At 42.3% G+C, this 16,131-nt stretch overlaps 1 long non-coding RNA gene across 1 annotated transcript in view; it reads right to left on the bottom strand.

Moving 5' to 3' along the window:
* Positions 1-12,729, bottom strand: part of LOC123797498 (uncharacterized) — a 215,686-nt gene extending 202,957 nt beyond the window's left edge. Inside the window, exon 1 of the long non-coding RNA XR_015726160.1 lies at positions 9,912-12,729. This is a non-coding gene — a long non-coding RNA (uncharacterized LOC123797498). The remainder of the gene's footprint in view (positions 1-9,911) is intronic.
* Positions 12,730-16,131: the final 3,402 nt, after the last annotated feature.

The raw sequence follows: 16,131 nt of genomic DNA, 5'->3' as shown, positions 1-16,131 counted from the left end.
TTGTTTTCCCCGCTGATTGGACTCAAATGTACATACTTAATTTCATGGTCCTCACATGTTAGTGGCATCAGAGCTTGTCAAAACACAGACTGCTGGTCCCTAGAGATCATGATCCCAGTATCTTGGGATCGAGGCCCGCATTGGGCTCCCTGCCAGGCGGGAAGCCTGCTTCTCCCTCTCACACTCCCCTTGCTGTGTTCCCTCTCTCGCTGTCTCTCTCTGTCAAATAAATAAATAAAATCTTTAAAAAAAAAAAAAAGTTAGAATAGTAGTTACCCTTAGGAGAGATATGGGTAATGACTAGAAGGAAGTATGAGGGATGGGGGATTTGGGGTGCTGCTAATGTTCTGTTTCTTGTTATGGGTGCTGGTTACACACGTGTTCAGATTGTGAAATTTCATCAAGCTGTCCACTTATAATTTTGTAATTTTGGGAATGTATATTATATGATTATATTATATAGTACTCTTGTTCCTTTCTTGTGTATGCTTTGAAATTTAACCAAACATTTCAGGCATTCTTGTTTTATATTCTGCATTTGATAAATCCAGTATCATAAGTTCTTAGGAGTTTTTGTTAATTCTTTTATGGTGGCTTGTTTCTTTGTTTTTTTTTTGTTTTGTTTTGTTTTGTTTTGTTTTTTTGGAGTAGGAGCTTATATTCAGCTGGGGTTTACCTGTAGGAATCCTATAAGGCCTAGATTGAGACTATGTCTCCCCAGAAAGATCTGCATAGCTTTTGTCAGATGGCCAGAATTGTTACCAACTCAGGCTCACAAAATTAACTTCTCAGACCACTCAGTGTAGCTTCAAACCTCAAACCCAAAACCCATGCAGGTGGCAATGTATCATCACAAATTCCTGAAAGCTACTTTTCTTCCCCACTCAGAGCATGGGCAAAGACAAATGTCCTTGTTATTTCTCTTTGCTAAAAGTCAGATTTTTTTTTTTTTATTCAGTCCATTCTTTCCCAGAGGCCATAGCCCTGTGGGGGTCTTAGAACCCTCCATTTCATCTCCCTAATATGCATGGGCCCCTCAAGGCATTGTCTACCAGGCCCAGAGGACCATCCAAGCATCTAGCTTACCAGACTGAGTACCCCCAGCATTTGCTTACAACTCCAGTTTCCAGCTCCCTTTTCATTTGTGACTCCTGGGAGTTTCCTTGGCCTTCTCCTAACCTCAAATACACCGAAAAGGACATTTGTTACATTTAACCTAGCATTTTTGGGTATTTTGTATTTGGGTTGTTTTCACTTTGTTGTTGTTTGTTCTGATGGTGGAATTAGCAGAGGCTCCAGTCTAGTTAACAACAGCTGTCTGTGTCTTGGGAGCTGGGCACAAGGCACTATTTTTGCTGGGGAAGTTCTAGCGGACCTCACATGGCTAAAGGGCCAACAGCCCTGGGTGTAGAATGAAACTGATTAGGGCAAAAGCAGCAGCTCTCCGGAGGCAGCAGGTTGGGGTAGTGTTCTCAGAGTTATTCCTCTCAGGCCAGCACAGGTCCTGCTCCCCCACCTCTCCCAGTGATTTTGTAAGAAGCTAATTCCCTTTGTCATAGCTCTTTCTCTTTAAAATAGAAAGAGTGGTTCAGTTATCTACAACTAAACCCTGCCTGACACTGACATCAAGAGTCTCAAGACAGAAGAAGGGATTAATAAATATAAAAGGGTTTGGCCATATTTGTAACTATAGAAATGCAAGTTAAAATGATACAAGTTTAATTTTTTAAGTTATTTTTTCAAAAAGATACATTCATCTATATGAATACTTTTGCAGATATTCAAAATATGATGTCCAGTGATGGTAAAGATTTGAGGAAACAGACACTCTCATTCACTGCCGCTAATAGAAAATTAATACAACCTTTCTGGATAACAAAGCTTTAAAAATGTATATGATCTTTGATCTAGTGATTCTATTTCTTATAGTCTATCCTAAAGAAATAAGTATGTGCACAAAGATGTCATTGCAAGAATGTTCAATGAAGTATTGTTTGTAATTTTTTAAAAAGGAAATTATCTCATGTTGAACAATTGAGGGCTGGTCCAATAAACTACAGCACACACATAATAGAGAACATTATCCAAACTTTGAAAAATCCGTAGTAAAAGAATGCTGAAGACGAGGGAAACTGTTGCCAATATATGAAACGGAAAGACCCACGACAAACAGCATGCACAAGACGATTCCATTTTTGGTAAAATAAGAAGCTGATGAAACAATATCTTCAACACAGTAGCAGACAATAAGCATCTCACAGACATTATCTGGAGCAAAAGAAGCCAAATATGAAGCACCACCTGTTAAAAGAAGCCAAAATCGTGTGTTTGGGGTGGAGAGGATTCAGGGAAAATGGATATTGACTGGGAAGGAGCAGAGGAAAACTTCTGGGTGCTGCAAACGTTTTATATCTTGAGCTCAAACACAGTCCTATAGGTACCCACAAATGTAAAACTTTATTGAGCTACGCACTTAAGATGAGCGTTCCTCATGCCCCTTATTGTCTGTGTGTTAAAACTCAATGAAAAAGTAAATCTTTCTGCCAGTGTGTCCCCTTCCCTGCCCCCGAGCACCCTACCCTCCTGCTGGAGCAGATGGTCAGTCACATGCTGGTTGTCTGGAGAGAGGTATGACAGGGAGCCAGTCTATGTGCGGCAGCCTCTGTCAGTCCACGTTCCCCCCTGAGCTGACCCTACGGCTGTACCAGCTGCCCTGCCTGTAGATCCCAGTGAGAAAATTCCTCTGCCGTCGGGTATGCCCATCTTCACACTGAGGTTGCCTTGGTCTCTGCCCCTATCTGTGTGGATGACCCCATCTGAAATGATCCTACGGCAAGAAAAAGGCAGAGAGGAGGATATGCCCCAGGAGAGGAGAGGGACAACGGAGGTGAGAACTGGGGAGCAGAGACACTGAAAGGATCTAGTTCAGGGAATTACTAAGAGGGACAGTGGTCAAATATCTCCCATTGCAAAGGACAGAGGGAGGGAGGGAGGAAAGAAGGTGCATAAGATTTTCAAAGATGTGCACTAAAATAGAGTTATGGATGACTTTTATTTCTTCCTTGACTGTATTCTCTAATTTTTATACAACAAATGTGTATTATTTCTGCAATAAGAACAAGAGTGTGTTTTGTTTGTGCTTACGGCACTTCGACAACGCACCATGGTAGGAAGTCACAACACGCATCCACTCCCCACGGATCCTGTTCCGTTTTGATCTTGATCGTAAGTCCCTCTGCCCCGCTCTTCGCTATCTCGGATCAGCCCACTCTGGTCTATGTTCATCTGGGGCAATTTATCACCTTTGGGATTGTGCAAGAAACATGATTTTGCTGGGAGTCTTTCTCTTGATAACAAATTACTGAAGATGGAGCCAAGAACAAAAGTGAGCTCTGGCACACAGATGAGTGGAATGTGCTGGATTCTCTCCAGCAACACATGAGGTGGACCCTAGGCACAGAGCTGCATGGGAGGGAGTAGTCACCTCAGGCCACCAGGCCACCAGGCCCTCACGTCCCATGCGCTTCCTCCCTCTCAACACTTGTTCCCAGGAAGGGCTTTAGACTCTTTCCTACCAATTTTTTCTTTCTAAGATTTTTATTTATTTATTTATTTATTTATTTATTTATTTATTTATTTATTTGACAGAGAGAGAAAGAGAGAGAGCGAGAGAGGGAACACAAGCAGGGGGAGTGGGAGAGGAAGAAGCAGGCTTCCCGCTAAGCAGGGAACCTGATGCCAGGCTCTATCCCAGGACCCTGGGATCATGACCTGAGCAGAAGGCAGACACTAAGGACTGAGCCACCCAGGGACCCCTTTCCTACTGAATTTAAAAGCTCTTCAAAATCAGAGCCCTCAGGAGACTCCAGATCTAAGGAGAGATCCTCTGGTTGTAGATTGTGCACTAAAAGTCAGCTGCTGCACAGGTGCTTTCATGATGGGACAGGAAGCCTCTCTCACCTACTCGGCCACTGTAACCCTGACCCAACTCTGTTTCCCACTTACTGCTCTTACTTCCCTGTTCCCGACCGGGATGGCCCTAGTTGTTGTTGCCACAATTTAAAATCATGTCAATGTTGATTCGACTCCATTCTGTACTCAGTTTGGTGATCACATGCTACTGAAAAGAAAGGCTGAGGTGACCTGGGATGCCCAAGGGGCCTCTCTGCAGGAAGTGGCTTATGGAGTCCTGGAAATTTGCACAGGAGTTGGGACAGGCAAGGAGATAGTTTGCAAGGGCTTGGAGGCAGGACTATGATGAAAGCCATCTGGCTGGAGCAGAGAATTTAGGTGGAGCTCCTTCTCCCCAGAGGCTAGAGAGCAGCTCAAGATGCATTTCCTGATAGGATGGATGGGATGGCAGGAGACGGAAGAGCAGCTGATTAATTTGGATTTTATGTTCCAAGCGATAAAGCGTCAAATAAATACTCTGAGCAGCCCAATGATAAGCTGAGAATGTACTTCAGGGAGATGGATCTGTGCAGGACAGATAAGGGAGAACGGCGATGAGGACGCCAGGCTGTAGGCTACTCCCCAGCAGAGAGCGGACTTAGGGAGGCAGCCACAAAAAACAGACATTGCAAAGTAAGACTCAGAAGATCCAAAGAAAAAGATATTCCAACATGAAGGAGGAAGAGATCTATATGGTAGTAATGTATCAACATTCAACTGAAGTGATAAAATACGAGTTCTAATTAGACTGTGCAATATTAAGTCTGTACATTATAATCCCTAGAGCAACCATTACAAACACGTACAAAGAGATACAATGAAAAATTCAATAGAAAATTAAAAGGGAGGGGGCGCCTGAGTGGCTCAGCCGGTTGAGTGTCTGACTCTTGATTTCAGCTCAGGTCGTGATCTCTGGGTTGTGGCCTTGAGCCCTGTGGTCCGCTCCACACGCTGCAGGAAGTCTGTTTGGGATTCTTTCCTTCTGCCCCCCTCCCCCTGGTCTCTCTCTCATAAATAAATAAATCTTCAAAAGAAAAAAAAGAAAAAAGAAAATTAAGATTTTCTTAATTTAACATTAAAAACTATTCAGATAATCCAAGATAAGCCAGGACAGAAGAAAAAAAGAATGAAAAATAGGGAAGAAGCAAAAAAAGAAATAAAATAATTTAAAAAATAACCTAAATCCAGACATGTCAATAACTACATTAAATGTAAAAATCTAAACCAGGGTCTGCAAATTTTTTCTATGAAGTGCCAGACAGTAAATATTTTGGGATTTCTCAGTCATATGGTCTCTGTTGCTACTACTCAATTCTGCTCTTATAAGGGAAAAGCCACCCAAGAAAAGATATAAATGAACAAGCCTGGCTACATTTCAACAAAATCTTAGTTACAAAAACAGGACACTAACCAGATCTGACCCACAGGCATAGTTTACCAGCCCCTGATCTAAACATGCAAATTAAGAGATTTTCAGAATAGATGAAAAAACAAGACCAAACTATATGCTGTCTACAAAACAAAACATATACACGCAGACACACAAATTCATCATAAATGTAAAGATAGAAGGAGGTTAAAAATAAAAAGATGGAAACCAATGCGCCATGCAAACACTAACCAAGAGAAAGCCGGAACAGCTAGGTTAACACCAGACAAAGCAGACCTCAGAACGAGAATTACAGGGGATAGACAGGGACGTTATTGCTGAAGGACAGTTCTCGAAAGGCCTTTGCATCTCTGAATGTCTTGTGAACGGAGGTAATGACTGTCTTGGATCTGGAGTATCTTTTCAAGGATGTTTGTGCAGTCAACAGCAATGGAAACAGAAACTGCTCTCCTCTCAAGTAAGACAGTGGCTGGTCTGCTTTTAGTCCAGTATAACAATGGCAAAGGTCAGGAAGATTTCTTGCCTATAATCAAAGATTTGGGTCCCATAACCCCAGGGATCATCTGCTGTGCTGCGGCCCACTGTTTGTACAGGTGCCATCCGGCCCCGTTTGCATCAGCCGCTGAGCAATGGGGCTCAAGGAAGTGGTGCAAAGGCTGACAGTGTGGCTACTGCTCTTGTGGCTAATAACATCCTGTGTCTTCTGCCAGCATCCACGAAACTGTGGCAGGCTAACTCGTTAAGCTTGCAAGGGGGGTAGAACCTCATACCCTTTGCTGTCCTTGCAAATGACAAAAGGGTTGCCAAGAGAGCACAGCCATTCTAAATGTGCACGCACCGGACAACAGAGCTTCAAAATACCTGCAGCAAAAATTGATAAAACGAAGGGGAAATGGGCAAATCCAAAATTATAGGTAGGGAGTTCAACACTCCTCTCGGTAATCGACAGAACAAGCAGACAGAAAATCAGCAAGGACACAAAACTGAAAACACCATCAACGAACTAATGTGACTGATACCTGTGGACTAGTTCACGTAGTACATTCTTCCTGAGGACCACTCACCAAAATAGACCATATCCAGGGTCATAAAACAAGTCTCGATTAAGTTTAAAAAAAATGAAATAATATAAAATATGGTTTTCCTGTTTTTGTTTTGTTTTTAAAGATTTTATTTATTTATTTATTTATTTATTTATTTATTTATTTATTTATCAGAGAGAGAAAGGAGAGAGAGCACAAACAGGGAGAGTGGCAGGCAGAGGGAGAATCAGGCTCCTCACTGAGCAGGGAGCCCAATGTGGGACTTGATCCCAGGACCCTGAAGGCAGACGCTTAACTGACTGAGCCACCAGGAGTCCTGTAATAATATGAAATATGTTCTATGACCACAACAGAAACCAGAAATCAATAAGAGAAAGATAACTGGAAAATCTCCAAACTTAAAAATTAATCAACAGATCTTCTGTTTTCAGCTCTCCTGGGGGCCCAGTCTTAGAAGGACCCCACATTTTCGTGGGCTTTTGCTCTGGAAGCCCCACCATGCTTTCAGGCAGGGGAAAAGGAAAATTCACCATTTTGAAAAACACCCAAAGAAGTCTCCCTAACAAAGGCCTGTCCTCTAAGGGAGTCTTACCTGATTTGAAGGAATGGCAATTAGCCAGTTCTAACCCCCTCAAGCCTTCTTGTCTCAGATAAGGAGAGGCAAAGAAAAGACTAAGAACTGCTTCTGAATGTCACAGTCCAAGGACTCAGGCCCCTTAAAAACAGATTAATTATAATTCTATGATTACAGACTACCTCCCTCCCCTCACACGTTACCACCATATCAACAGGGCTCCGGAATACAGTCACAGGGATTGCAATGGAGAGAGCGAGCTGCAAAACACAGACTCTACCAAAGACGTTCTTAGGAAAACCCAAAGGCAACAGGGAAGCATAAAAAAATGAGGAAACCAGAGGAAGTCTCTGGTACCAATGGTGAGAGCAAACATTAAGCACAGGCAACTCCTAGCAGATGAACAGAAAACTTTACCCGAAAAGCCTGATCGCCCCAGTTCCTCTTACCTGACACAATATGTCTGGCGTTCAACAAAAAAAATTACCAGGCATGGTAAAAGACAAGAACAATTACAGTTTGAAAAGACAAAGCAAGCATCGGAACCTGACTCAGATGCCACAGAGTGTGGACTTATCAGACAGGGAATTTTTTATGTCTACAGGGAAAAAGTAGATATGTAAGAACAATGGTAACAGGCACACAATATGGCCAATGATTCTTCACAAAGACGCAATGTCAATTCAGTGGAAGGAAGTCTTTCAAAGGACTTGTATCCAGAATACAGAAAGAACTCTCAAAATTGAACAGCAAGAAAACATCCTAGTTGTTGGTTTTTTTGTTTTTTGTATTTTAAGATTTTATTTATTTATTTGAGGGGGATGGGGGGGAGAGAGAGAATCTCAAGTAGACTCTCTGCTGAGCATGGAGCCCGACATGGGGCCGGATCCTACAACCCTGAGATCACAACCTGAGCTGAAATCAAGAGTGGGCTGCCTAACCGACTGAGTCACCCAGGTGCCCCCAACCTGTTTTGGTTTTTTAATGGGAAAAAGGCTTGAATAGACCTTTCATCAATGAGAATAAATGTATCGCAAATAAGCCCATAAAATGATGCTTAACATCATTAACCTTTATAAAATTGCACATTAAAACCATGATGAGATACCACCACCACATATTAGAACCACTAAAATAAAACGTGACAATACCAAGTACTGATGAAGATACAGAACAACCGGAACTCTCACACTGCTGATGGGAACACAAAATGGTTCTCTCTGGGAAACAGTTTGGCAGATTTGTATAAAGTTAAATATATACTTCCCAAACGACACAGCAACAGTCTCCTGGGTATTTAAACTGATATTTATACACACACACAAAACTGTACACAAATGTTTATAGCAGTGCTACTTATAATTGTCAAATATTGAAAACCACTCAAAGTTCCTTCAACAAGTAAACAAACAGTGATAGAATCCTACTGAGCGATAAAAAGGAATGGGCTAGGGAACCCTGGCTGGCTCAGTCAGTTGAGCGCCTGCCTTTGGCTCAGGTCATGACCCCAGGGTCCTGGGATCAAGTTCCGCATCAGCTTCTCCCTCTGCCTGCTGCTCCCCTTGCTGGCATGTGTGTGTGCTCTCTCTCTAACAAATAAATGAAATCTTTTTTAAAAAATAAAAATGTATATTGGGGCGCCTGGGTGGCTCAGTTGTTGAGCGTCTGCCTTCGGCTCAGGGCGTGATCCTGGCGTTCTGGGGTCGAGCCCCACATCGGGCTCCTCCGCCTGCTTCTTCCTCTCCCACTCCCCCCGCCTGTGTTCCCTCTCGCTGGCTGTCTCGCTCTCTGTCAAATGAGTAAATGGAATCTTTTTAAAAAATAAATAAATAAAAATAAAAATAAAAATGTATAAAAAAAAGAATGGATTAATCCATGCAACAGCATGTACGAATCTCACAGGCACTATCCTGAATGAAAGAAGCCAGACTCAAAAGGCTACCCACTATATGATTCCATTTATATGCCATTCTGGAAAGGGCAAAACTATAACAAAGAACAGATTCATGATTCCCAGGGGTAACAGGTGGGGTAGTATATGACTGCAAAGGGAGTTTTCTGGGGTGATGGAACTGTTCTGGATCCCGATTTTACAGTAGTGGTTACAGTATTTATACATGTGTCAAATCTCGTAGAACTATAAATTTTTAAAATTCAATGTTATTGCATGTTCATTTTAAAAACAAAATAAAATAAAGACACCATAAGGAACTGAATAGGCAAGGCAGAGACTGGGAGGATATATCCATGATACATAATGCTTAACAAAAGACTCATATCCAGAAAATATAAAGCATTCCTAGAAATCCTAGGGAAAAGACAGACAAGCCCATTAAAAACAAACAAACAAAAAGACTCGAATAACCATTTCACAAAAAAATGTTACCCAATGGGTAATAAGGTATTAAAGAGGCTCAACATCACTATTCGTTAGGGAAATACAAATGAAAACCACAAGAAAATAGTGCTACATACTCACCAAGAATTTTAAGACTGTTAATGCCAACTGTTGTCAAGGATATTAAGTAACTGATTTTTATTAATTGATTCAACCTTTTTGGGAAACTGTTAGGCAGTGTCCATTAAAATGAAACATACTCCTATCCTATGACAGATATTCCACTGTATACCAAATAAAATTGAGCGCATTTATTCACCAAAAGACTGTAAGAATGTCCACAGCAGCTTCATTCAAAATAGACAAAAACTGAAAACAACCAAATTGACCATCAATGGTAGAATTAGATAAATTAATTGTAGTGTATTCATACAAAAGAATACTACCCAGCAATAAACAAATTACTGATATATGCAATTCCGTGGATAAATCTTACAGATATTATGTTGGGTGAAAGAAACCAGACAGAAAAAAGCACACTGCTTGATTGCAATTATATAAAGTTTAAGAACAGGCAAATTAATATATATTAATAGATTTCAGGATAGTGCTTACCTCTGCGGTGATAAGCATTGACTTGGTAGGAGCAGGTGGAAACCTGGGGTGATTGAAATGTCCTACGGCTTGATCTGGGACCTGATTACATGTGTATACATACAGGAAAGTTCACCTACGTGTCCTCTTAAGATCTGCGCAAGTTATTATGTGTAAGTTATACCCCTATTAGCAAAAAGGTAAAAAAAGATGAAGGGATGAAGGAGAAAAGAAAATGAAGAGAATGAAAGAAAGAGATTAAGGAAAGAAGGGAAGACGGGGGGGAAAAAAGGAGAAAATTAACATGATCCCGTGGGGGGGCACCTCAAAAATGTTAGCACATATCTATTGCTATCTGCACTTTAAAGAAGGGAACACTTTTAGGTTTTCTGATGCGTTCAGTGTTCACAGAGCGGGTGGGTGACCAGGCAGAGGCTTGAACCCAGGTATGTACGAGGTCAAAGCCTTTTTTTCCCACCTAATAGCTCAAAAGTCACCTACTCCTAGAAAGGTGACCTCGAGAAATGCTTCCCATTCTGAATTGATCTCCTCCTCCAGGAAAGGAGGTCTATCTTACTACCACCGGCCTCAGTTGGCCGTGGACCCTCTGTCTGCCACCTACAATTGTGAGCCTGCTCGGGAGAGCAGATACGCGTCCATTCATCGTGGACTTCCTGCAGGGCTTAGAACCTGCTAAATTAACATGTTCTCCTGCGGGACAAGGTGTCACCACTGGAAACTAGGTTGTGGTCGGCTCTTTAAACATGCCCTTTGATTACGCAAGCCGCAGGTTGCGGTCGGCGCTTCTTTCCGAATTGCAAACCGGTTGGGAGAGTAGTGACGACTTCTATTGAACTAGAGCCCAGTTGCGTCGGTGTTACACAGACACTGCAGGTTCTGCGAGCGCAGGAGCCCCGGCCGACTGCATTCCCGGCCCACGTCCAGCGGAAGCAGGTGTGCGCCGGCCCCGCCCCGCTCACCTGCGCGCGCAACCCCGCCCCAGCGCGCGGCTCTGAGAAAGCGGCTCAGGCCTGCACGCCTTTATACGGCGCTATTTTGGTCACGCGCCCTGATTGGCCGGTTGCGGGTGACGACACGCTCGGGCGCCGCGGGGCGGAGCCGAGATCCGGGGGAGGGGCGCTTCCGCCGGGACTGGGGACCGTGGAGGATGTGAGCGTTTTCCGCAGAGGCTCTCGCAGTCTTTAGAGGGGCTTCGAGACCTCCATACCCGTTTCGCAATCTGTCGGTTAAGTTGTATTTTAGTGAAAGAGCCCGTGTGGCCGAAAGGGCTGAGAAGAACCGAACTAACTCATGCTTCTGGGAGGTAGTTGCCAGATGGCATTACACTTCTTCCAAACCACATGGTGGAAACAGCACCAGATGCCAGCCCGAACTGCTCCAGTGTCATTTCCTGTCTAGAAGCGCTTGTCAGCTCCATCTGCGGACCTGTCTTTGCCACCCTTACCTCTCCCTTTGCTAAACCAGCCCTCTGAGGCCTTCTCTGTGCTTCCTCAAACAGTCGCTGGGCCTCCCGTCCTCTTTTTCCTTAGTGCTGTCATCTGCCCGTCTCTGAAGCCAGAGGAACAAAACACTTAGAAATGTCAGAAAGATCTCATTTCCACTGTATTCACATCCATATCGTGATCAGAGCCACGTCTGGCCCTCCATACTTTCTGGCTGTCCATCAATCAGGCAGCATTACTTTTCTGAGTCTCAAGGTTTTTCAGTTTCTTTTCTGTGACTGGTTTTGAGCTTCTTTGGTGAAAGTTACTGAATAAATGCCAAGCGCGGCTCACCGAAAATCCTTGTAATACTACAAAAGCAAAAAGGACTATTCCAAGCCATTTCTCCCTGTTGGATGGTAACTAATCTTGAAAGTGGTTCTGTTAATGAGTTCCGATCCTCCTTAGAATCACCTATTATCACCTCTGGTCGCAAAGCCCATAAAAGTCTCTGTGATTTCCTTAGCTCACAGCCTTGATTATTATTTGTGGTTGGGTGTAGAAAGAACATAACTTAATGACAATTGAACATGAACAACATCACTAAAAATTGTCATTCATTAATCTCAATGTGCCAGGCATTGCAAATGCTTAAGAGATGTTTCCTTTAATCCTCACAGAATCCCCACCTATGACTTAGATGCCATAATTGTACCCATTTTACAGAAAAGGAAACTAAGGCCCAGAGCAATAGAATAACGTGGTTGAAGTCACACGTTAATATGATGGCAGTCCCGGGATTTTTACACAAGGATGTCTGACTCCAGTGTTTGTGCCCTTAATTACTAAGTTCTGTAGCTCTTTTCACCTTGTCCTATCTAATTGGAAATTCAGTCTTAGGCTGGCACAAAATTGAATTGACATCAGGTAGTGTTATACATCATCAGTGAGCTGTTTGTCCTGCTACTGGCTTCAGAAAAGGATTAATACTAAGGGAAAATAATGGTGCCAAGGGTCTTAAAAATCTCCTCTTCCTCAGGTCATATTAAATCTGCAGTACAAAGTTTTTGGAAAGATTCTGGATTCTGTGCTCATCAATATGGAGACTGGACTGTTCACAAAGTGGCTCACTTAAATCCACTTGGTTGCTTAAGAACCAAGAAGCAAACTGGTTAGAAGAATGACTTTCAAATATTTTCCTACACTTTACCCTAAACAGCTACTAGAACTACCCGATGGAAGTTCCAAGTGCAGCAGACACTTGCAGTGGGGACTGCCTGGGAGCTAGGCAGACCTGGGGGTGATCTCCGCCCTACCACTCTCCCTCTATGCCTCATGCTATGTGAGTTTCCAAATTTCTCGGAACTGCATTTTTTTTTTAAGATTTTATTTATTTATTTGACAGAGCACAAGCAGGGGGAGTGGCAGGCAGAGGGAGAGGGAGAAGTAGGCTCCCCACTGAGCAGGGAGCCTGGCATGAGACTTAATCCCAGGACCCTGAGATCATGACCTGAGCCAAAGGCAGATGCTTAAGATCTGAGCCACTCAGGCCTGAGCACAGAGCTGTGATGATTATGCCTTTATCGTTCCTTTTAGAGAGCTCCATTTACCATACTGAATTTTACAGTCAGGTAGTAATTTACATTAAGACCAGTTTTGCCATCCATAACTTTAAACATCCATATTGAAACTCCAGTAACATCATTTCCAATGATCAGTTCCAGGGGCGCCTGGGTGGCTCAGTCAGTTAAGCGTCAGATTCTAGATTTCAGTTCAGGTCATGACCTCGAGGTTGTGAGATTGAGCTCTGCATCGGGCTCTACACATAGCAGGGAGTCGGCTTGGGTTTCTCTCTCTCTCTCCCTCTGCCCTTGCCCCCTTGTGCACACGTGCACATTCTCTCTCAAAGACAAAAAAACAAAAAACAATATCAGCTTCAGCTTTGTGTTTGCCATTCATTTAACAGTTACTGAAAATCTATTAAGCAGAAAACATCAGTTATTCTTTAGTAGAGCTTTCTGAAACATTTCAACAAAATAGCCTGGTTCACAAATAGGCATTATGCATACTTTTTGGTAATAATGACCTGTTCTTCCTAAGTGGTCCCAAGCTCCAACTCTGGCTGTAATTCTTAATGAAAATAATTTAGTTTACCAAGACCAAAAAGAAAAGGAAAACAAACACAAAAAACTAAGAAGAGAAATAGGCATTAGCAAAAATTAAAGGCTTTTAAAAATATATATAATTTAGAGGATGTTGTTCCCTTTTAAAGTCATTCATTTTGTTAATTGATCTTGCATAATCAGTGGTTTTCATCACTGCCAGTCAAAGGGAGACTTTTACATCTTCTTCTCAAGTATAAAGTTATAAAATGTACTGAGTGCGTGTGGCATGCATGTGCTGCACAGTGAGGGAGCAGTGGATGTTGCTTCAAAAACGCACACTTTGCAAACCATTACACATCCTATATGTTTTCAGTGAACCTAGTTTCCAGAAACTCACAAAGCATTAAGCTTAACTGATTTGAGTTTAAGTGGAGCTATTTTTCTCTAACTCAAAAGTGTGAGACCTAAGCAGCATGTACTTGACATCGAATATGTGTTTGGATTATTTGATTTGGTCAAATGAGCAACCAATTCAACAGAGAAGAAATTACACAAACCCACTTTGTTAGACTACATTCCCCTATACTTGAAGACATAGCAGTCTTTAATAGAACTTGTATTTTAGGGATGAGAAATTGATGTACAATCATGTAATATGATATGAGAAATTAATATATAACATGGAACATACACGATCAGTTATGGCAAGAAACTGATGTTATTAGTTACAAAAATAGTGATATGAAGTGAGTGTGTAATGTAATAGATGCTGGATGCTAATGTACTTCAATATAATGGTTTTGATTCATTCCTTTAACTCCTTTCATTGCCAGCGAGAGTGATTCAAGGTGTGATTCAATAAAAGGTTCCAATAAAGGGCTGCGTTTGAAAACCTGTCTATCCCCTAACTCTTTACTTTACTGTTGCCCCAATACAACATCTTCTGTTGACAAAACCAAGGAACTAAAGAGCAGCAGGTAGTGAAAGTACTCTCTACTATTGTCAAGCAAGTGAACACAACCTCCACCCTGGAACCTGAGCCCATGAGAATCTACATTTCAAGTGGCGCCTTTGAAGTCTGCATTCATTCATTCACTCGTTATGCATTCAACAAATAATCTTGATCTCTGTATATATCCCAAGCATACATATAAATCTGAATAGGTCATAATACTCGATAAGACTGGCTTCCAGTCTAGAGGGGATGAGAGATGAATAAACAAATAACGCAGCTGAGAACTAATTACTACAATGGAGAACTTTAAGGTTGTGTGCAAGGGCGTAGAGATGGAGATTGTAGGCAACACCAAGCACAAGGGCTCAGGATGTGGGGGTGTGAAGAGATGAAGGAAGTCAGAACACAACAAACAGCCTGAGAGCCACACAAAAGCTCTGACCACCATTTTGCAGGTAGTGTGGAGCCTCAGGGAAGTTAGAAAGATATCAGAAAAGCTGACTCCTAGAGTCTGCTGACCGGCTTTCCATGCTGTACTAAAGAAAGAAAAATGGAGGACTCAGATCTGGTGTATGGTTCTCTTCCCTCCTAATATTTACTATGGTAAGGTCTTTGTCTCTGCTTCACCCAGGGTTACAACTGCAGTGAACTTTGGGGGATTTTTAGGGAAATTGTTTCGCCAGGCATCAGTCATTGTTCTTTGATGGCAAAAAAGTGGTGCCAATAGCCTGGGGGACGATGACCACATTTAATACACGCCGTATTATAATATACTTAGACTTGGCCTTTTGTTTAAAAACTACAAGTCTGAGGCTTTCTTACTGACATTGCTCACTCTTCTGTGAAATACATGGCGATGCTTTCTGCTGGCACATACTTGGGAGTTTAAAAATGAGCCATTTTAAACTCATTCAAGGCCTCAGCCAGCAAGGCTTCACAACAAAATGCCACAGTCACTAAAGGGACACAATCTAATGTAAACACAATTGGTAAGATGATGGCTGAGTGTTCCTGCCAAAAGAATTAGTGGAGCACAAGAAATGCACACCATGGAATGAATGCCTGAGATCAGTTCAGAGGCACATGTGGGCTAGGAAGGTGCTGGTTACTGATTCTACAAGAATGGCTGTGTCCAAAGACTATGTAACTCAGAATACAACAGAATGAAATATAGAAATGTTCCTGGCCATTTGCTGTGCCTTGCATGGAGGGATCTTGATAATTCTGTTGATGGTGAAACTAGGGAATTATACCACATCAAATGGATCTGGGCGGGATGGTTCATAACAATAGCATTTGATAGTAGGAATCCTAAAAATGCCTAGAATGCAAGATAAACCCTCTCTGGCTAAAGTCAGCAATCATTGTACATTCACATAGTCCTTGGTCACAAGCCCCTTCTCCAAAGCTCACTTCAGATGACAAAGATCAATGGCTGGGACTCTGTGGTGATTGCCATGGGACTCTTGGCTAAAGGAAGTTAGATATATAGGTGAATAGATGGATGGATGGATAGATGATACATAGATAGATAGATAGATAGATAGATAGATAGATAGATAGAGGACAGATGAGAGATATGATAGCTTCACCAGGTACATGAAAGGCCTTTTAAGAAGGAGCTGGTTCATACCACTAGAAATAGGTTGTCAAGATTGGCAGACTTTGAAAAAGCCTGATGTCAGGCTCTTGTCTGGAGTTTTCCTAGGCATTCTCCAAGAACTGGAAGTTTCCAAGGG

The sequence above is a fragment of the Ursus americanus genome, chromosome 11 (assembly GCF_024610735.1).
Source record: "Ursus americanus isolate L20-20 chromosome 11, mUrsAme1.1.p, whole genome shotgun sequence".
Lineage (NCBI taxonomy): Eukaryota > Metazoa > Chordata > Mammalia > Carnivora > Ursidae > Ursus > Ursus americanus.
This window is presented reverse-complemented; position numbering and strand designations above follow the sequence as displayed.